Genomic DNA, 22,727 nt, shown 5'->3' with positions numbered 1-22,727 from the left:
TCCACACCCGATCGCGGGCCAGGCCGCCGTAGGGGCACCCCCCGGGGCCAGATCGCCCCGCACCACCCCCCGCCACCCCCCCCCCCCCCCCCCCCCCCCCCCCCCCCATGACCTCGGAGTCCACCGCGCCGCCAGGTACCGCCAGTAACGGACCTCGTCCAATTTACGCTGGCGGGACCTGCATAGAATGAGCGGGACTTCGGCCCATCGCGGGTCGGAGAATCGCCGGATGGGGGGGGCACTGCGAGCAGCCGCCGACCGGCGCGGCGCGATTTCCGCCCCCACCAAATCTCCAGTGCAGTGTTTTCGGCAGCCGGCGGGGGCGGGATTCACATTGCTCCCCGGCGATTCTCCGACCCGCGATGGGCCAAAGTCCTGCTCGTTCTATGTCGGTGCCGCTGGCAGGTGGATTGGCCATGCTAAAATTGCCCTTAGTGTCCAAAATTGTCCTTAGTGTTGGGTGGGGTTATTGGATTATGGGGATAGGCGATAGGGTGGAGGTGTGGGCTTGGTAGGGTGCTCTTTCCAAGAGCCAGTGCAGACTTGATGGGCCGAATGGCCTCCTGCACTGTAAATACTATGAATCTATGATGGGACTCCTCCAGTCAGCCTTGCAGTCTGAGGAGGGACGCTGACATCTCTTCTTGATATTCACAACTCTACCTTTGTAGTTCCAGCAGCTGTGGGATGGCTGAGCCCAACGGAATGTAATCTGACTGGGCATCAGCAGAGTCCTGCGCTCTGGCATCCCTCTGAGTGCCAAATCCCTGGGACGTCGCAACCTCCACCTGCTGTGGATCATCAGCTGTGATGTGCTCACTGGTGAGTAACCCAGAAACCTGCCTACTATTTATTCACACCGAGGTGTGAGTACCTGCTTTGCTGGTGGGTGCAAGTGCCAGTTTTGAGGCCTCTTCGATGCTGGTCGCCGAGATGTTTCCCTTAGAAATCCTTGAGCCTTTGGTCTCTAAAGCGCACAAAGATGGTCTGGCTGGTCGACCGATTGACCTGCAAGGGAAGCAAAATGGCTTTAATAGAGGATAGGGACAGACTGATAGAAGAAAGTTAACTCATGTAAGGCTTATGCCTTGGCTGGATGCTTTGAGGGTTCTCACTTTTGTCTCATGCTCACACCTTGCCCTCTACACAGGTGCGGTCCAGCTCCTCACATGCCAGATCAAGGGCCCTTTTCTCAAACGGGGTTAGGGCCTTGAGCTCAGGCATGACACCGGCAGGGTGAGCCCATTAACACTAGCTGTGCTCGGGTTTGTCCTGCACTGAGACAGATGGGGAGAGTGTAGGCAGGAGTCGTGCCAGCCCAGATGGGAATGAGGTCTGGCATGCGTGGGAATGGGGATGAGGAGCAGAAGAGCTTCTAGGGAGATAATGGGGAGGACAGAGAGGAGGGTGGAATGACATGTCCTAGGACCCTGTAAGGTGGGTATGAGTGAGATCATCGTGGAGGTGTGATGGGTGTGTGAAGGGATGCAATGCGAGACAGGAAGCAGACTTACCCTGACTGCAGAAAGAAATTAATTTATCTTCTTTTGGCACTGTAGCCTGTCCTCTTATGGAATGTACCTGCACTCACTATTGTGGCCAGAGCCTCCCAGATGGCCTATGTCACCTTGCTGGCTGCCCAATTGCGAGTACAGGTTGCTGCGCCTCTGCTCGACACCATCTTGAGGTTTGATGAGGGCTCCCTCCATAAAACATGATGTTGTCTTCCTTGCAACCGTCTTCTGCAAGAACAAGTATAATATGCATTGAATACACAACATTAAGTATTGAGTAGCCTTGCCAATTCCTGCATGTGCCTTATCCTCAGTGTAACATGATTTGAAGGACTTTGGCACCTGAAATTCAAATAGCTGAATACATTTGATTTGTCAGTTGAGTGTAATAAATTAGAATGATCAACCGTTGTTACCTGCAATTTTCAAGATTTTTTTTGGCTAACTCAAATTCTTCTCATTAGTCTTCATGAGTTTTCTTTTGAAAACCCTCCAGCAGGCTAACAATATTGTTTGTAAAGCAACACATCCGATATTTGAAGCTTACTTTATGGTCCATATACAGGCATTAGGATTAGGTCATTTGGATTCAGTCTCATTACTCTCTTTAGTACTTTTCTTTGATGCAAAGCCGTCCTCTGTAACCATTCCTAACATCTGCTAATACTGGTAGTGACACAACATGGCACATCTGCCGCAATCTTCCCATAGAAATCAGTGATACTTGTGTGCTGTCCAATCTCATCCTCTGAAGTCAGGAAGTCATTTACCTATAATCTGGAGCCCGGGGGCAGAGGACAAGAGGTTAGAGGTACGTTAAGGTTATTGACCTGCTCCATTCACTTCGGCCTCAGAATCTCCACCTCTCACATCCTCACTGTGAATCCTCATTGTTCTGGCTTGAGACAATTCACACCTCTTTAACCTGTGATTATCCCTCTCCCTGGATCTGTAATGATTTGATTACCTGCAAATGCTCACATTCCAAGCATTGTCCAGCATCTCTGACTTTGTCTATATAAATGTTTCTGGAACATACCTCGCCATTCACCTGAGGAAGGAGCTGCGCTCCGAAAGCTCGTGTTTGAAACAAACCTGTTGGACTTTAGCCCGGTGTTGTAAGACTTCTTACTATGCTCACATCCTCACAGACAACGTGTTGTACTGTTATCTTTGGGGCCAGCCGCTCAATTTTTCCCATGGTGATAATAGGTTATATCCAAGAACCAGATAGAGAGAAATAGTGGGAAGACGAGCAGAGTAGGAGTAATGAATCGACTGACAATGACGCAAAGAGCTATTTTAAAAATATGCATTTGTCCATTGATATACCATCAATTCAGACACGAGCTGTGGAGTGAGTTCAAAACTTTGGCTTTAATGAGCTAGATGTTAACCCTGCAGCCGACTTACACAGAATGGCCGACTGCCAGGTGCGATGGTACTTATACCCCTCCCCGTGGGAGGAGCCACCAGCCTCTCGTCAGCCAATTGGCAGAGAGGCACATGACCAGCCAGAGCCAATGGGCAGCGAGTCCTCTGCCCCAATACAGTAGTCCCCCGTTATACCGCGCTCCGCAATACCGCGGTTCGCGATATACCGCGGGGGGGCTTATGGACCCCAACTGTCAGTTGTGTCAATTTCAGTGGCCGGCTGATTGTTTCAGTGAGAGAGCAGCTTCCCTCTCCGGATCAAAGTGAGCCGGCCGCTGAAATTGATACTGCCCGCTGCTCTCTCCCTCCAATCAGTACCCCAGCAGCCACAGCCTGTACCCCAGCAGCCACAGCCTGTACCTCAGCAGCCACAGTACCCCAGCAGCCACGGCCTGTACCCCAGCAGCCACAGCCTGAACCCCAGCTACAGAGGGGAGGGGCAATGTGAGACCATGCTGGTCTTGCAGAGGCCCGTATGACCTCCTCCTGTGTTCTCTGCTCTCTCCCTCCAATCAGCCGGCAGTGTCAATTTCAGCGGCCGGCTCACTTTGATCCGGAGAGGGAAGCTGCTCTTTCACTGAAACAATCAGCCGGCCGCTGAAATTGACACTGCCGGCTGCTCTCTCCAATCAGAAACATTAAAACTTAAAAGTTGGATTGGAGGGAGAGAGCAGCGGGCAGTGTCAATTTCAGCGGCCGGCTGATTGTTTCAGTGAGAGAGCAGCTTCCCTCTCCGGATCAAAGTGAGTCGGCCGCTGAAATTGACACTGTTTTAATTAGATCCACGATGGGGGTTTTAAATTTATTTAAAAATCTATGCTAGCGCTTCCCATTGTGAGTCTACGGGGGTCTGACCTCTCCCCCCGCCCCCCGTAGACTCTCAATGGGAAGCGCTAGCATAGATTTTTAAATAAATTTAAAACCCCCATCGTGGATATCCGCGGCTCTGTTGCAACGCGGGTGGCTGTCTTGGACCCCAACACCCGCGTTATAAAGGGGGACTACTGTAGTAGCACACCTCTTACGGTGCTGCAAGGTCTGCTAGCCATACCACCACACTCACCCCTTGTGGAGAAAGAAGCCGGGGGGGGAAGGAAAAGGGGGGGGGGTCATCGGTGGTATGACTAGAGTGTGAGGTGCACCGGGATGTCAGGTCGCTGCCCACTGGCCCGTAGTGGGTCATACAAATTAGCAAAAGGCGAAAAAAACTTTAAAACAGTCTAACAAACGTGAAAAACACTGTACCGCAGCACAAGAGTCCAGTTCAGCACAGGAGTCCAATGAAGGCCAAGTCCAGTGAGGTGTCAGATGGACTCTATCAGTCTGGCGGGTGCCCTCGGTGTCCTGCCGGACCGTCGCAGCGGTGCCAGTGAAGCATAGTCGACGGTGGTCCGGGACTCCGGGAGCGGCGGTCTTGATCCTTCGTCCGTACCCCTGGTCGGTGCTAGTGATGCTCTGGCAAGGGGAGGGGGTTCCTGCGCACTGGGTCGCGGGGGCACCGAGGGCGGTTGGGGCAGAAGGGGGGGTGTTGATGGTAGGGGCTGTGGCCGCACGCCGGCGGGTGCCAGGTCTCGAAGGGAGACCGTGTCCTGCTGCCCGTCTGGGTACTCCACGTATGCGTACTGCGGGTTCGCGTGGAGCAGCTGGACTTGTTCAACCAGCGGGTCGGACTTGTGCACCCGCACATGCTTCCGGAGCAAGATGGGCCTGGGGGTGGCCAGGCAGGTCGGGAGCGGGGATCCTGAAGACGACTTCCTAGGGAAGATAAGAAGACGTTCGTGAGGTGTTTGGTTAGTGGCAGTGCAGAGGAGTGACCGAATTGAATGGAGGGTCTCTGGGAGTACCTCTTGCCAACGGGAGATAGGGAGATTACTGGAACGTAGGGCCAGTAGGACGGTCTTCCAGACCATACCATTCTCCCTCTCGACCTGCCCGTTACCCCATGGGTTGTAACTGGTCGTCCTGCTAGAGTCGATGCCCCTGCTGAGCAGGAATTGACGCAGTTCGTCACTCATAAAAGAGGATCCCCAGTCGCTGAGAAGATGGAGAGGAGGGCCTTGATGATGGTCATTGTGGTCATGTCGGGACAGGGAATGGCAAAAGGAAAGCGAGAGTATTCGTCGATGACGTTAAGAAAGTAGATATTGCGGTTGTTGGAGGGGAGTTGACCCTTGAAGTCCATACTGAGACGTTCGAAGGGTCGGGACTCCTTTACGAGGTGCGCTTGCTCGGGGCGGTAAAAGTGCGGTTTGCACTCAGCGCAAATGTGGCAGTCCCTGGTCACGGTCCTGACCTTCTCAATGGAGTAGGGCAGGTTGCGGGTCTAGATAAAGTGATAAAAGCGGGTTACCCCTGGATAGCAGAGGTCCGTGTGGAGGTTACGGAGGCGGTCTATCTGCGCGCTGGCGCAGGTACCGCGGGACAGGGCATCAGGAGACTCATTGAGTTTCCCAGGATGATACAAGATATCGTAGTTGTACATGGACAACTCGATCCGCCACCGCAAGATCTTGTCGTTCTTGATCTTGCCCCTCTGTGCGTTGTCAAACATGAAGGCCACTGACCGTTGCCGGCCAGATAGTGTCGCAGTGTCGCACAGCTTTGACTATGGCCTGGGTCTCCTTTTCCATGGAGGAGTGGCGGAGTTCGGAAGCGTGGAGGGCCCAGGAGAAAAAGGCCACGGGTCTGCCCGCTTGGTTCAGGGTGGCCGCCAGAGCTACTTCAGACGCGTCGCTCTCGATCTGGAAAGGGAGGGACCCGTCGACAGCACGCATCGTGGCCTTTGCGATATTCGCTTTGACGCGGCTAAAGGCCTGGCGGGCCTCCATCGACAGTGGGAAGGATGTGGATTGGATGAGGGGGCGGGCTTTGTCGGCATAATTCGGGACCCACTGGGCGTAATAGGAGAAAAAGCCCAGACAGCGTTTGAAGGATTTGAGAGTGTTAGGGAGGGGGAATTCCATAAGGGGGCACTTGGGGTTGGGGCCTATCACTCCGTTACGCACTACGTAGCCGAGGATGGCTAGACGGTCGGTGCTAAACACGCACTTATCCTCATTGTAAGTTAGGTTAAGGAGTTTTGCAGTACGGAGGAATCTTTGCAGATTGGTGTCATGGTCCTGCTGGTCGTGGCCGCAGATGGTGACGTTGTCTAGGTACGGGAAGGTTGCTCGTAACCCGTACGGGTCCACCATTCAGTCCATCTCCCTTTGGAAGACCGAGACCCCATTTGTGACACCGAACGGAACCCTAAGGAAGTGGTAGAGGCGCCCATCCGCTTCAAACGCAGTGTACTTTCGGTCACTCGCGCGGATGGGCAGCTGGTGATAGGCGGACTTGATGTCCACTGTGGAAAAGACTTTGTATTTCGTGATCCTGTTGACCAGGTCGGAAATACGGGGGAGGGGGTACACGTCCAGCTGCGTAAACCTGTTGATGGTCTGACTGTAGTCAATGACCATGCGATTTTTCTCCCCGGTCCAGACCACCAGCACTTGGGCTCACCAGGGACTGTTGCTGGCCTCAATGACTCCTTCCTTTAGCAGCCTTTGGACTTCGGACCTGATGAAGGTCCTATCCTGGGCACTGTATCGTCTGCTCTTTGTGGCGACGGGTTTGCAATCTGGGGTGAGATTCGCAAACAAGGAAGGGGGGTCCACTTTAAGGGATGCGAGGCCGCAGACAGTAAGGGGGGGGAATAGGGCCGCCGAATTTAAAAGTTAAGCTCTGCAGGTTGCACTGGAAGTCCAGTCCTAACAATGCCGGTGCGCAGAGACGAGGAAGGATGAGGAGTTTGTAATTTTTGAAAACTCCCCTGGAACGTGAGGTCCGCCACACAGCACCCGGTGATCTGGACAGAATGCGAACCTGAGGCTAGCGCGATTCGGTGTTGGACTGGATGAACGGGGAGCGCGCAGCGTCTTACCGTTTCGGGGTGGACGAAACTTTCTGTGCTCCTGGAGTCCAGTAGGCAGTCTGTCTCGTAGGCGTTCAACAGAATCTGCGTCGTCGCCGTGGAGAGCGTGCGGGGCCGCGACTGGTCCAGCTGGACTGCAGCGAGTCCTGGCAGGAGCTCGGGCTGGACTGCAGTGAGTTGTGGCAGGAGCTCGGGCTGGACTGCAGCGAGTCGTGGCAGGAGCTCGGGCTGGACTGCAGTGAGTCGTGGTAGGAGCTCGGAATCTTCCTCTCCTGTGAAGTAATTGTTGGTGGGGCCCCAAGATGGCGGCGCCCGTAGCCCGCACGTGGAGTCGGGGCCCCAAGATGGCGGCGCCCAGGGCTCGCACGTGGGGCCGGGGCCACAAGATGGCTGCGCCCACGGCCCGCACGTGGCGTCAGGACCCCAAAATGACGGCATCCACGGGGCACTCGTGGTGGCTGGGAGTGGCGGCAAGGAGGTCCGTGGACGATCCGGGGCCCGAGGGCGGTGCAGGGGGGGCGATCCGCGGCCGCTGCGTGGGACAGCAGCGACCGACTTGGACTGGCAGACGGATGCATAATGGCCCTTCTTTCCGCAGTTCTTGCACACTGCGGGCCGGGCAGCGGGGGCGGGGGGTGCTTGGCCAGGCCGCAGAAGTAACACCAGGGCCCCGTGGGCTGATCGGGGCGCCCCGCAGCGCAGGCCTGGGGGGGGGTCGGAGTCAGCTGGGGCGAGTGGGGCAGCGTGCCACTGAGTCCAGGGGGTCGCCGGGGGCGTAAGTGCGAGCGTTTCGATCGGCGACCGCTAGTGAAGATGCGAGGGTCCGTGCCTCGGTAAGACTGAGGCTGTCCTTTTCTAAAAGTCTTTGGCGAATTTGAGCAGATTGCATGCCTGCAACAAAGGCATCCCGAAAGCTCAGTGTGCTCAGCCGCTGTGACCTGTGGGCAGGCGCAATTTCTCCCTAGAACAGTGAGAGCCTCATAAAATTCGTCGAGTTACTCCCCGGCGAACTGTTGCCTCGTTGCGAGTAAATGCCGTGCGTAAACCTGGTTTACCGGCCTGACGAAGTGTTCTTTGAGCAAATCCATCGCGACGTCATAATCTTCTTCATCCTCGATGCGAGAGAACACGGTGGTGCCCACGCACGAGTGGAGGATGTGGAGTTTTTGCTCCTTCGTAGATCGGGCGTCTGAGGTGGCGAGGTAGCTGTTTAGACACGTGAGCCAGTGTCTAAATGTTGCAGCGGCGTTCGGAGCATGCGGGCTGATGCGGAGGCAGTCTGGCCTGATGCGAAGCTCCATTTTTAAAAACCTAGCACATTAAATTGATATACCATCAATTCAGACACGAGCTGTAGAGTGAGTCCAAACTTTGGCTTTAATGAGCTAGATGTTAACCCTGCAGTCGACTTACACAGAATGGCCGACTGCCCGGTGCGATGGTACTTATACCCCTCCCCGTGGGAGGAGCCACCAGCCTCTCGTCAGCCAATTGGCAGAGAGGCACATGACCAGCCAGAGCCAATGGGCAGCGAGTCCTCGGCCCCAATAATAGCACACCTCTTAAGGTGCTGCAAGGTCTGCTAGCCATACCACCACATCCATGAACAATATGAACAATGCAGTGAGATAAGTGAGAGCAATGTATCATTATCATCTGGTTTTAGCTACTTTGAATCAGTTTGTAACTTTTACCCTTGACGTATTCCTGCAGTTCTAGCATTATGGCAGGAGCGTGACAGGAGGCAGAAGCAGCCCATCACAAACTATCAAGAACTTTCTCAGCCTGCCAGTCACAACCAGAAATATTGCTCTCCTCTTTCCTGTCAGTTTTGTGGTGAGAACCTGAGAGCAAAGAAAAAGCACTTGTTCATGGTTTTTATTTTTGAGTCAAACAAACATGCCATTGACACTGACCTCTTTGATTTTGTTATCGCATTGAATGCTCCAGTGATAAACAGAGCATTTGATGGTCCTTCCATCTTTAGCGCTAGAAGATTATGGGTTTAAACTTTATTCCAGGGACTTGAGCGTCAAATCCAGGCTGACACTCCAGTGCAGTACTTAAGGATTATTTCCTATGAGCGCGATCTAACGGAAAAGTTTCTAAGTGTCATTTGTGGCGGATTTTCCTGGGAGTTTCTCTCTGGCTCTGTCAGAGAGTTCCTCACCTCTATCTAACCACGTTTAGTCACTGTTTTGGGCCCTGGGGAGTTTCTCACCAGGCTAGCCCACATTTAGAATCATTTACATCATGGGGAGCTAAACTCATTGGCCAGACCGGCTCCTCCGAGACCAGACCACCATTTTGAAAGGGTGCCCTGATCTCTAAGTGTGCTTGACATACATGGGCACTATCCCACCTCCCCGCCCCAATTTATGAGACTCTGCTATGGGGACTTTGAGGGCCCCTCCTTTTCAGGCCTTCCCACACCCCCTTTTGTTTCACCCCCTCTTCCAGGACCTCATCCTTCACTTCCCATCCTTTCAGAGGTCCCCTCATATATGTCCTGCACCCTCCTTTAATGTGCAAACCCCCCTAAAGCCATGACCCTTGGCAGTGCCACCTGGGCACCCTGGCACTGGCACCCTGGCAGTGCTCCTGCCAGCTTTGCCATGCCACCTGGGCACCTTGGCAGTGCAAGGGTGACAGTGCCATGGTGCCAGTCTGGCAGTGCCAAGGTGCCCACATTCAAGGGTGAGAGCCAGGGGGCCACCTTGCCCTGTCCCTGATCAGCCAGGGGCCTCCGATGGCCCAGGATATCCCCCGGGTGTCGTTCCGCCTGGTCCCAGCTGGGGACTCCCTGGAGAGGCCGGTAGATGCAGCAGGCTGGTAGATCCTGGGTAATCATGCCTAAGTGGGTGTGAAACCTACTTAGGCACGCAAGGCTTAGTCTATCCCATTGTGGATGGGATTCTGATCGCGACACCTTGTGAGACTGTTGGGAAGCCCTATCCTGGGATCTACCGGCCATGCCACCCTCCATTTCAGGTGCAATGCGGCCGGTAGATCGTGCCCTATATTAGAACAGTGACTATACATCAAAATACTTATTTGGCTGTAAAACCATTTGTGATGTCCTGGGGTTCTGAAAGATGCTATATAAATGCAAATCTTTATTTTACTTTGTATATATCAATGGTTGATGCCCTGTTTGTGCTAAAGGCTGCTGATCCCTGGCAACACTGGGGTGCCTGGTGAACCCTAGAAACACCGAACATGTGCCTGCAACAGTCACTTTAAAAAAACGGCGGTCCTCTTCAGCATTCAAGCTACTTCCTTCAGCGATAGCCCAGCAGAGAATCAACACTGATACCCAGCATGGTGAGACTCGGTCTTCCTCGCACATGTGAAACTGATTGGGAAATCAGACAGGGATTATGAGTTGTGTCGCCAAGATGAAAGGTCAAAAATTTTATATATGAAGTGCTGTCAAACTAATGACCCTCTACTTGCAGCTCCCAATCCTGGGACCTTGTGCAAGATCAGTGGCAAACACTAATAACGGGCAAATCAGAGCACTTATATTGGGATGTCTGCCCCATGGATATTTGAAGCCTTTTTTAGAAGTAAACTAAAAATAACCACTTCAAATCATGAACCTCATCTTCCATGGTGACTCACCATGTCAAACCATCAAACCATTATCAGAGAGGGAAATTACCAAACTATAATAATCACAAATTCACTAAGTTCACTCACGGCGTGTAATGTTTTTTTTAATCCAATTTTAGGAGGCGACCTTATATTTCAATGGTGGTAACATTGACACAAAAATCTCGCTGTTTATCCCAAGGCTTCTGCAGTTCACTATTGAAGCTTGAGCCGAACATTGGATTATTCTCTGTTAAAAATACACTCCTTAGGATAAAAACCTGAGAAATCATAGGGCATTATTAATCCAGGCAATGGAGGTTTCACCCGCTGCCTGAAATCCAGAGAGTCCTGGGTCACCTCCTTTGGGGAAAGCTAGCTGTATAAAGTACCAATCAGGCCCTTGTGACCAGCAGCGGATCAAGTGGCCACTAACAGGCCTTCTTCTTAATGAAGGATGCCAGATCAGAGCTGCTGGCCAATCAGAGACCAGCAACAGTCCATTGCAGCCAGCAGGGGTAGTTGTCAGCAATGCAACCATCAGAGGCGAGGACCAGCGAGGGAGTCAAGAGCACAGGTGAATGAATGTGGGATGGGGATTGCAGGAGTGGGGGTGGGAATTGATAGGAAACACAGGGGTTGGCTCTGCAGGTCCCCCTTCCCGGTGCTGAGTCCCTTGATGAGGCACTAGACTAGGCCCGCCTCCCAAAGCTCAGAAGCAAACACAACAGGGTTTGCTTTTTAGGCCTCCCTCATGCCTGCCACTGGTTGAGTAACAGCGGCAGTAGGATGACGCCACTTAGGGATCCACTTAAGGACTTCAATTGGAGGCAGGGTGGGAAGGCCACCCATGAGCCTTCCTGCCTTGAACTTGACCAGCATCGTCCCACCCAATTAAATGTCCTCCTCCTCCAAATATGCTTCAGATCAGGGCATTAAACTCTGCTCATTATGGATGTAAATTATTCTAGGGCAATAGTGCATCAGTAGCCCATTTTGCATCCCATCTGATTTTCTTATTGAAAAAGAAAACTGATGCATCATCTCCTACTTTGGGCTATCCAAACCCAATTTCACCCTTTAGTTCCACCCGCACTGATTCTTGCTAGTTAATGTGAGTGTATAACTGTTGAAAATAAGATTGGACCGAAACGTGATGGGCCTGTGAGTGAATAACCCGCTGATGTTCATAGTGTAAACATATAAATGAGGAGTGACTGTGATGAACGTATCATAAAATAATACGCCACAGAAGGAGACCACTCAGCCTTTGAGAAGAGCTACCCAATTAGTCCCACTCCCCTGTTCTTTCCCCACAGCCCTGCTGGTATTTATCCAATTTCCTTTCATTAGTTACTATTGAATTTGCTTCCTTCAGATTCTAACAACTTGTTGCATAAACACAGTTCTCCTTTGAGCCGAAGAAATGTCACTGACTGCTTCTTTTAATCCATTTCTTTTAGAATTATAGGGAGGTCTCAAATCCAACTAACTGTTAATTATAAAGAAAAATGCTGGCATTTCTAAAAAAGCCTTATTCTGTCTCTCAGGATGTTTCCGAGTGCTTCACAGGCAACAAATTACTTTGATGCACAGTCGCCGTTGCTATGCAACCCTACATTATGGAAATTTACCTAAATTATTGGATATTCATGTAGCAGATTGCCAAATATTCCTTTCACAGCAAACAATGGCTTTAGCAAAACAAAAAATTATAATTTTCTGACATCATCAACAGCTATGTTTGCGGCAACATCCAGGTCTAAATGGATGCATTTGTTTCCTCTGTTTTTCTGGAAGATCAATCACATTTTTAGGCACAGTTTTGGAGGTCAGGCTTCTAAAATGCTGTTAATATTGCTTTTGTACTTAGCTTTTTAGAATAGATAATTTTAAGGGGCTTTCAATGTTTGTGGATCCAGGGGTTTGCAATTCATTCCAATATTAACCCTCAATGCTGTACATACTATATTTTCAATAGGTAAAATAAGGGTTTGACCTTGAAGAACAGATGGAAATCAGGGTATGTCTTATCATTGTTTGTACATAAATCACTTTACAATGATTATCCAAATTATAATAGACCACCAAGAGACTGGGAATTGACAGACTCAGAGGATTTAACTACAAGCTACAACTTACATTAAAATGGGCATATACCAGATGGCTTGCCTGTCCAAGCTTTCTAAATAAAGTCTTTATGACCCATTTAGATTCCTACCACACATCCCCATGAGGCACATACAAGTTTAGGTGAATATTTACATTCTTTTGCTGGTATGTCTGATTGCAAATACATAGAGCATCTTGGTGGACTGATGAAGGGTTTATCCATTAATGATGTGAGAATGCTAGAACAGCCCTTTCCAAACCTCCAGGACATTCAAATAGGACAGGGTGACAAGAAATAAAAGGGCAAATAGAGTTGATTGCCTGGGGATTATGGTCCTGCTTGTTAGTAACTCTTGCGTTCTGCTTCTTACATACTTTGATGCAATCTAAGTTTCTTACAGGATTTTTCTATATAAAATTCCATAACTTCCGGGTTCTCCATCACTGCGTTTAGTGGGTACCTCTATGATGCACTGGGAATCCCTCTCAGAAGTTCCCATGTAAGGGTTTACCAGCAATTGCCCAGAAGCACTAACTTCCTCTGGGCAATTGTGTTGCGCTTTGAGCCATCCAACAGAAACAATTTAAATTGCTAAGTTTGGATGGTTTCGCCCTGATAGTTACCCTAAAAGAGTTAGAAGGGAAAAAAAACTTAGAACTCCAGAGTAACTATTTAAACACCCAGACTCAACCTCGCATGGGAACCTTCCCATGCACACGAACCCCCGCAGGGGACCCACCACACCACACCGACACCCGACTGCCACCCCCCCCACCCCCCCGCTTGACCTGACCTGAACCCCGCCCCCGGCCTGACTGGACTCGGGTGGGCGTAGTAAGAAGTCTTACAACACCAGGTTAAAGTCTGGACTCACCTGATGAAGGAGCTGCGCTGCGAAAGCTAATGACTCGAAACAAATCGGTTGGACTTTAACCTGGTGTTGTAAGACTTCTTACTGTGCCAACTTGATCCAGGTATTCCTTCAACCTTCTACTCAGGTGTTTCTTCTAGAACATGAGAGATTATTTTGAATAAATATTACATTCCCCAGGCATTTCCTCCTCTTTTGCTCCCTTAATTAGCGAAAATAAATGATTATTGTACATTTATATTGTGAAAATGCAACTAGGTCCCCCAGTCAGAAAAAGAAGACATTTTATATTCAGATTTTAAGTACCAGTTTAAATACAAGGTTCTCATCAAAGCAAGTGTAGTCAATAGAATAGGTGATGTGCAAAAATAGGTCAGAAGTTGATTTGCTGAATTAATGTGTCACCACACACAATAGTTCTGAGAAAATCATGCATTTAATAATAAACTTAAACAATATGAGGTATTTTATTTGTTGATACAGTAGTCCCCCGTTATACCGCGCCCCGCAATACCGCGGTTCGCGATATACGGCGGGGGTGCTTATGGACCCCAACTTTTTTCACTCTTTTTGAAACAACACCTTTTTAAGCCGGTGAACTTGTTTGTCATTCCGATTAGCCGCGATGATTAGCCCGATTAGCCGCGATAAATAGCCGCGATGATTTGTAATTAAAGCGTATAAATACAAAATGCCTAAGCGCAAGTCTTACACAGTAAAGGAAAAGATAAATTTGATAGACCGTATTAGAAACGGCGAAACAAAGGCAAAATTATCCAGAGAGACTGGTGTGCCAGAGTCAACCCTCTGTGGGTGGGAGAAAGATGAGGACAGTTTGAGAACTTATGTTGAGACAGTCTCTGAGAGTGAAGGGCTTGCCAGGAAAAAGGCAAGGACCGCTAGTGACATTAACTTGGAGAAGGCTGTGTTCGCCTGGTTTGTCCAGGAACAGTCTGGTGGCACCCCCCTATCTGGACCTATCATCAGGACTCAGGCTGAGAAGTTCCATCACCAGCTCCACCCAGAGGACACCAATTTCGTAGCCAGCAAGGGTTGGCTCCATCGGTTCCAGAAAAGACATGGGATAGGTGCAGTTACCATCAGTGGTGAACAGACTTTTTCATGTGATTTAAATGATTTTTTAAAATATGCTTGTAAGTGCTATTTTATATATTATTGTATATATTTTTGAGTGGTATTTTTTAATAAATTTAAAACTTGAAAGAACTTTGATGTTTTTAATTTAAAACGCCCTTCCATTCTTACATTGTAAGGCTATTACATCCACAATACCTGAAACTACCCTGATAGGTTCACTTGTAATTATTCTTTCCCGCAGCAGAACATTATCTGGCCATGTGTTGCTCTTTCAAAATTTTCGTAGGCTATCCGCGGCTCGGATGCAACGCGGGTGGCTGTCTTGGACCCCAACACCCGCGGTATAACGGGGGACTACTGTATAACAGGTCAAGGTTAGCTCATTGGAAGAAGCTGAAAAAACAGATCAGGTTTGTCAGTATCTGTGGAGAAAAAGCCTGTCAATGATGGCTTACAGCCATCTTCAGAGAAATAAAGAATGACCAAGTAGCATCAAGGAAAAACAAAGAGGTAATAAACATTGAGAAGGGAGCATGAGTAGACTAACAATAGCAGTGTTTTTAAACTTTTTTTTAAAGCACAGTGGCACAGTGGTTAGCACTGCTGTCTCACGGCGCTGAGGACCCGGGTTCAATCTGTATGTGTGGAGTTTGCACATTTTCCCTGTGTCTGTGTGGGTCTCATCCCCACAACCCAACATGTGCAGCTTAAGTGGATTGGCCACGCTAAATTGGCCCTTAACTGGTAAAAGAGAATTGGGTACTCTAAATTTATTTTCAAAAGATGACAGTGACCTGGTGTTTTAAACTTTTTTTCCCGGGACCCACTTTTACCTTCGCCACCCACGCCGGCCGGCCTTTGCGACTCACGGCGGCTGACCTTTGCGGCTCATGCTGGCTGACCTTCGCCACACACACCGGCCGATCTTTGCGAACCATGCCAGATGACCTTTGCGACCCACGATGGCTGACCTTCACAATCCACACCAGCCGACCTTTGTGACAAACCATTAACTCACCTTTAATGTGACAGGCCTCCTGGCATGTCGGATCCATGCTGCCAACTATCCTCCATTCTCCAGCTCCTCCTCGGGCTTGTCCTCCAGCCCCCCCGGTCCGTAATCCTCCTCCTCAGACAAGGCCGCATGGCCCTTTGCCTCCTGCTCCTTCTCTTCCTCCAGCATGTTACCCCACTGCTGTGCCAGATTGTGATGGCACAGCGGGAGACCCTCTGGAGGCTATACTGCAGGGCACCATCAGAGTGATCAAAGCACCGGAACGTCATTTTCAGCAGTCCAACCACTCAATGATGGCATGGGTGGCAATGTGCACCTCTTTATAACGGTCTCCATGTCAGTATTAGGCCTCTGCAACAGCATTATCAGCCATATCCTCAGTGGGTATCCCTTGTCCCCCACGAACCAACCCATCATCCTGGGGTGGTCTACAAAGACACTGGGGTTCTCGGAGTGCCCCAGGATGTAGCTGTCATTCACACTCCCAGGGTAGCAGGCACATACGTGTATGATTCTGAGGCAATGGGCACACAATCTGAACATTCAGGGAGTGTAACCCCTTCCTGTTAATAAAGGGCACTCCCATTGCCCCGATGCTCGCAGGATGAAATGAGTGCTATCGATCGCCCCTGGACCTGGGGCTTCCCGGCGATGGGACGAATCCTACAGTTCGGGCATCTTGGTGGGCCTGGCCCAGCTTGAAGGTGATATAGTCTGATGCCTGGGCATAGAGAGCATCAGCCACCTCTCAAATGCACCTGTAGGCCGAAGATTGCGATATGACACAGGTCCGCGTTCGAGCTCTGGAGTGACCCAGTAGCATGAATGTTTTGAGCTGCGATGACCTTTACGGCCACCGGGAGCAGATGTCCTCCGCCTCCACGGGGTGCCATGTCCATAAGGTGCTGTCTTCAGCCTGAGCTTGCGTTGCTGCCTTCTATGGCATCTGCCCACCTCCATTGCCACAAGCAACGCAAAAGCAACCTCCATGGGATCAACACCAGCAAACACTGTTTTATCTGGAAGGAATCGAAGAAGGGAGACCGACAATCAGTTAAGGCTTCCATCCTGAGACCCTCAATTCAGCCAAGCCTCGCCCACCCTCACCATGACTGTCCCATCTTTTCTCGGAGTGCCATCGAACGAGCTAGTTGTGCTGGCAAACCTTGCACTGCGCACTCACCCCCAGCTACATCAGGAGCCCCTAGACCCCAGACCTCTGCTGGGAACATTAGGGAGGCCGTGCTCAGCTGCCCTCCTCTCATCCACACACTTACCCTTTGGTCACAAAGGATCCTCAGTGGTGAAGCCCTGGTCTTTAGTGTGTTTTATTGTTGGCAGCTGCCTCTATGGTGCTGACACTCCAAGAGTTCAGGCACACTGTTCAGGCATCAAGGTTTGCTGGACATGGAGTGCGCTAATCATCCTCTGAGACATGGCACATGTGTGCCCTCGAGGAGGCATTTGAGAGTTCAGGAGCGTGAAGTGCTCTCATAACTAACCAGGCTAATTCCTCATTTGAAATAGCCTTCAGCTGTGAAGCTAGAGGCTGCTCACTGTCAAAGGGGGAGGGCCTGAAATTGACTTTCAGGAGAGAAGCTGCAGCATGGCTTTGCCTCGGAGAGCTTTGCAGGACAGACAGGCTGCAACTGTGGTTGCCCCTGTTATGGGTCCCCACAATATTTAAAGGTGGCTTAAAGGCCTCAGCGATACAAAGCCCCTCACCCCTCCAGTCTAGTGCTGCCCTGCGACCTGGAACCCTTCAGCCCTCTCCTGACCAAGCCCAACACCGCCCCCCCCTCCCCCCCATGCCCTTGAGCTGCATGCCGGAAAATGGAAAAGGCTACTCATCTCCTCAGTTCCTCTCAGAAGCCATTGTGCCAGTTCATCTCTTTGAAAAGGAGTACAAAAGGACACCCGCGTGACTTCCCACTGGGGAGTCGGATAATTCCCGGAAGGCCGCTGTATTCGACTTCAATGTCATTTATGAGGTTGAAATTAATGTATTTAAGGGCGAGACTGGGAACTCACCATCGTGAGCAGGCTAGGTGAATTTCAAAATGGTTTGTGCCTGGCGCAAATCTCGATTTTGCCCATTCCACGCTGGGCACAACGCAGCCGCTGATGTGCGCCCAATGTGTATGTTACAGTTTGAGCTTCCTACCAACAACATTGTCCTCCCTTCAAAAGGGAGATTTCTCTGGTAAATCACACTTGTTTATATTTAACATGAACTGAATGGATTATCAGGCCCAATGTTAACAATTTCTTCAGCCACTGCAGATGGAAAACATCATGTCAGTACACCTTGAAGGCTACATTATGATATTTTTATTGTGAGCCATACATTTATACACAATTAGTGCAATGCAAAGAAAAAAAATGTGTCATCTTCAATCTATAACCAGCAGAAAATGGATGAATCAATATGCTAATTTTTTCAAAGCTAACATTCACCATCTAAAAATACTGCATAAGTGAATAATCAGATTGTTCAATTTCATGTCTTTTCAGCCACCAATTTTTTTCTTTACTCAGGCCCATGTACACAGCTGGGAATAACCTGGACATGAAACCTAACACAGGTGAGGTGGTGGCGTATTGGTATTGTCACCGGCCTGATGACCCAGAGACCCAGGGTGATACTCTGGGGACCTGGGTTCAAATCCCGCCACAGCAGATGGTGGAAATTGAATCTAATAAATATCTGGAATTGACAGTCTAATGATGATCATGAAACCATTGTCAATTGTCATTAAATCACTCCCCGGCCCAGCTGACTCACTAATGCCCTTTAGGGAAGGAAACCTGCAGTTTTTCACCTTGTCTTTTCTTTTGACTCTAGACCAACAGCAATGTGGTTGACTCTTAAGTGCCCTCCAGCGAGCCTCTCAGTTATATCAAACCGCCACAAAGTCAATAAAAAGGAAAGAAACCGGATTGACAACCCTCGGCACTGGAAATAACAATGGCAAACCAAGCCCTGTCGATCCTGCAAAGTTCTCCTTCCTAACATCTGGGGGCTTGTGCCAAAATTAGGAGAGCTGTCTCACAGTCTACTCAAGCAACAGCCTGAGACAGTCAAACCCACGGAATCATATCATAGAGAAACATCCCAAACATACTGTCACCATCCCTGGGTATGCCCTGTCCCACCGGCAGGGCAGACTCAACATTGGTGGTGGCACAATGGTATACAGTTGGAAGGAGTTATCGTGGGAGTCCAGACCCCATGATGTCTCACGGCTTCAGCTCAAACAAGGACAAGGAAACGTCCTGTTGATAACCATGTATCATTTACCGTCAGCTGATGAATCAGTAATCCGCCATGTTGAACACCACCTGGAGGAAGCACTGAGGGTGGCAAGGATACAAAATGTACTCTGGGTGTGGGACTTCATTGTCAATCACCAAAAATGGCTCGGTAACTCCACGACTGACTGAGTCCTAAAGGACATATCTGCTAGATTGGGTCTAAGATAGGTGGTGAGGGAACCAACAAGAGGAAAAAATGTCTTCATCAACCTGCCTGCTGTAGATGCATCTGTCCATGACCGTATCTGTAGAAGTGACCACTGCACAGTCCTTGTAGAGACAAAGTCCCATCTTCACATTGAGGATACCCTCCATCATGTTGTGTTCCACTACCAATGTGCTAAATGGAATAGATTCGGAAAATCTAGCACTCAAGGCTGGTCATCCATGAGGCACTATGGACCATCAGCAGCAGCAGAATTATACTCAGACACAATCTGTAACTTCATGGCCTGGCATATCCCCGACTGTACCATTACCACCAAGCCGGTTCAGTGGAGGAGCAGCACCAGGCATACCGAAAAATGAGGTGTCAAGCTGGACTACTTGCATGCCAAACAGGATAAGCAGCAAGTGATAGACAGAGCTAAGCAAATCCACAACCAACAAATCAGATCTAAGCTCTGCAGATCTGCCAAATCCAGCTGTGAATGGTGGTGGACAATTAACAACTCACTAGAGCAGGAGGCTCCACAATTCTGACCATCTTCAATGGTGGAGGAGCCGAGCACATCAGTGCAAAGGTCCAGGCTGAAGCATTCGCAATATTCTTCAACCAGAAGAGCCACGTGGATGATCCATCTAGGTCTCCTCCAGAAATCGCCAGCATCACAGATGCAGTCTTCAGCCAATTCGACTCACCCCACATGATATCAAGAAACAGTTGAAGGCACTGGACACGGACAAGGTTGTGGGACCTGACAACATTCTGGCAATAGTACTGAAGACTTGTTTCTAGAACTTGCCACACCTAGCCAAGCTATTCCAGTACAGCTACAACACTGGCATCTACCCGTCAAAGTGGAAAGTTATCCAGGTGTGTCCTGTACACAAAAAGCAGGACAAATCCAACCCGGCCAACTACTGCCCTATCAGTCTACTCTCAGTCATCAGGAAAATGATGAAAGGGGTCATCAGCAGTGCTACCAAGCGGAACTTACTTAGCAAAACCACTCACTGATGCTCAGTTTGGGTTCCGCCAAGGTAACTCAGCGCCTGACCTCATTACAGCCTTGGTTCAAACACGGACAATAGAGCTGAATTCCAGAGGTAAGGTGAGATTGACTGCCCTTGACATCAAGGTCGCATTTGACCGAGTATGGCATCAAGGAGCCCTAGCAAAACTAGAGTCAATGGAAATCAGGGGAAACTCACTGCTGGTTGGAATCATACCTGGCACAGAAGATGATGGTTGTAGTTGTTAGAGGTCAATCATCTCTGTCACAGGACATCACTGTAGGGGTTCCTCAGGGTAGTGTCCTCGGCCCAACCATCTTCAGCTGCTTCATCAATGATCTTCTTTCCAACATGAGGTCAGATATGGGGATGTTCACTGATGATTGCACTATGTTCAGCACCATTTGTGACTCCTCAGATGCTGAAACAGACCATGTGCAAAAGCAGCAAGATCTGGACAATATCCAGGCTTGGGTTGACAGATGGCAAGTAAAAGTAGCACCGCATCAGTGCCAGCTAATGGCCATCTTTAATTAAACTGATAAGAACAGATACTACACTTGATCTTAGCCAAAAGGCCGAGAAGCGATGGCCATCTTTAATAAGAGAGAATCAAAGCAACATCCCTTGACATTGAATGACATTGCCATCACTGAATGTCAGTGATGAATCAAAGCAACACCATGGGGGTTGCCATTGACCAACAACTGAACTGGAATAGCCATATAAATACTGTGGCTACAAGAGCAGTTCGGAGGCTAGGAATCCTGTGGCGAGTGTCGAGAAAATATGTCACTATCAATACTCACAAAAGATAATAATAATCTTTATTGTCAGAAGTAGGCTTACATTAACATTGCAATAAAGTTACTGTGAAAATCCCCTCATCGCCACACTCCGGCGCCTATTCGGGTACACAGTGGGAGAATTCAGAATGTCCAAATTACCTAACAGCATGTCTTTCGGGACTTGTGGGAGGAAACCGGAGCACCGGGAGGAAACCCATGCAGACACAGGGAGAACGTGCAGACTCTGCACAGACAGTGCCCCAAGCCGGGAATCGAACCTAAGACCCTGGAGCTGTGAAGCAACAGTGCTTACCACTGTGCTACTTTGCCGCCTAATACGAGAACACTTGGTTCCATTTGGCATCTCCTTGACATGTGCTGTGTTCCAACGCATCATGGAGGGGATATTATGTGGGTTTCCGCGTATTGCTGTCTATCTCGCTGATGTGTTGATCATAGGGTCCATTGAGGCTGAACACCTGCAAAACCTTGATGCAGTATTACAGAGATTTTCACAATATGGCGTCTGCCTGCTTAGGTCGAAGTGAGTTTTCAATACCAAAGAGGTGGTGTATTTGGGCTACTGGGTCGATCGGGATGGTACACCCAATGGCCAACAAAGTACAGGTGGTCAAGGTGGCCCCTGCGCCACATGATGTTCCACACCTTTGCTCCATCTTAGGCCTGATTAATTATGACAGACTAATTTAGTGACAGTCCTCAACCACCTTCATTTTTTCCTGCAGAAATGACGGCCCTGGGTTTGGAGCAATGAACAGGAGGCTGCTTTCCGGCTGGTGAAGAAGACATTGGTTTTATCAAATGTACTGAACCATTTCAATGCGACTAGGCCCCTTTTTCTGACGTGCAACCATCACCTTACGGCATTTGTGCCGTCCTCTCCCATTGGATGGGTGATGGCCATGGCCGTCTGATAGCTTTTGGCTCTAGGACGTTGAAGGCCGTGGAGTGTAACTATGCGCACATAGAGAAAGAGGGTCTGGCCGACGTGTTTGGAGGCAAACGTTTTCATCAGTACGTTTACAGATGCCATTTTTTCATAATTACTTAACAAAAGCCACCACTTGGCCTGTTTCACGACGATAAGGCAGTACCACTGATCGTGTCAGTCCGGATCCAGAGGTGGGCTCTGCTATTGGCTGCGCACCATTATTCTTTCGAAAAACGTCTGGGAACGCTGATAGCGAATGCAAACACATTGAGTCATCTTCTCCTGCTCATGATCTGGCGCTGGCTAAGATGCGACGTTTGGTTTTGTCCAGTGGTTCACAGCGACAGCTTCCAGTGGATATAAAGGCTTTTTCCACCAAGGTGTCGGAGCTGACCATCGAAGGTGGTATCTGCTGTGGGGCACAAGATTCGTTGTCCTTGAAAAAGGCCAAGCAATGGTTCTGAAGAACCTTGACACGGCAAATCCGGGCATCTCCAACATGAAAATGCTGGTCAGGAGTTAGGTCTTGTGGCCGTGCGTCAACGCAGACCTTCAGCTCGTAGTCCGGCGTGGCCTTATTTGCCAAGACCAGCAGAAGCCTCCGGCAGTGACAGCCCTGCATCCGTGGGAGTGTCTTGGACGTCCCTGGGCTCGCATTCACGCGGATTTTGCTGGCCCGTTTTAGGATCCATGTTTCTCATCTTGGTGGATGCACACTCAAAATGGCTGGAGCTCCACAAAATTTCATCCATCACCCCCCACGCAGCCATTGAACGGTTGCGCATCTCTTTTTCTACTCACGGTTTACCAGAGATGCTCATTACCAGCAACGGGGCATAGTTTACTTGTGAGGAGTTTGCTGCATTCGTGAAAGCGAATGGCATTCGCCATATTCACACTGCTCCTTATCACCCAGTGTTGAATGAACTGGGGGAGTGCAC

The 22,727-nt window shown here is 49.8% G+C and overlaps 1 pseudogene; it reads right to left on the bottom strand.

The window, feature by feature from the left end:
• Window positions 1-20,424: 20,424 nt before the first annotated feature.
• On the bottom strand, window positions 20,425-20,636 carry LOC119975338 (annotated as a pseudogene).
• Between the last annotated feature and the right edge of the window lie 2,091 nt (window positions 20,637-22,727).

The sequence above is a fragment of the Scyliorhinus canicula genome, chromosome 12 (genome assembly GCF_902713615.1).
Source record: "Scyliorhinus canicula chromosome 12, sScyCan1.1, whole genome shotgun sequence".
Taxonomy (NCBI): Eukaryota; Metazoa; Chordata; class Chondrichthyes; order Carcharhiniformes; family Scyliorhinidae; genus Scyliorhinus; species Scyliorhinus canicula.
The sequence above is the reverse complement of the archived record's forward strand: the minus strand, read 5'-3'. Positions and strand labels throughout refer to the sequence as shown.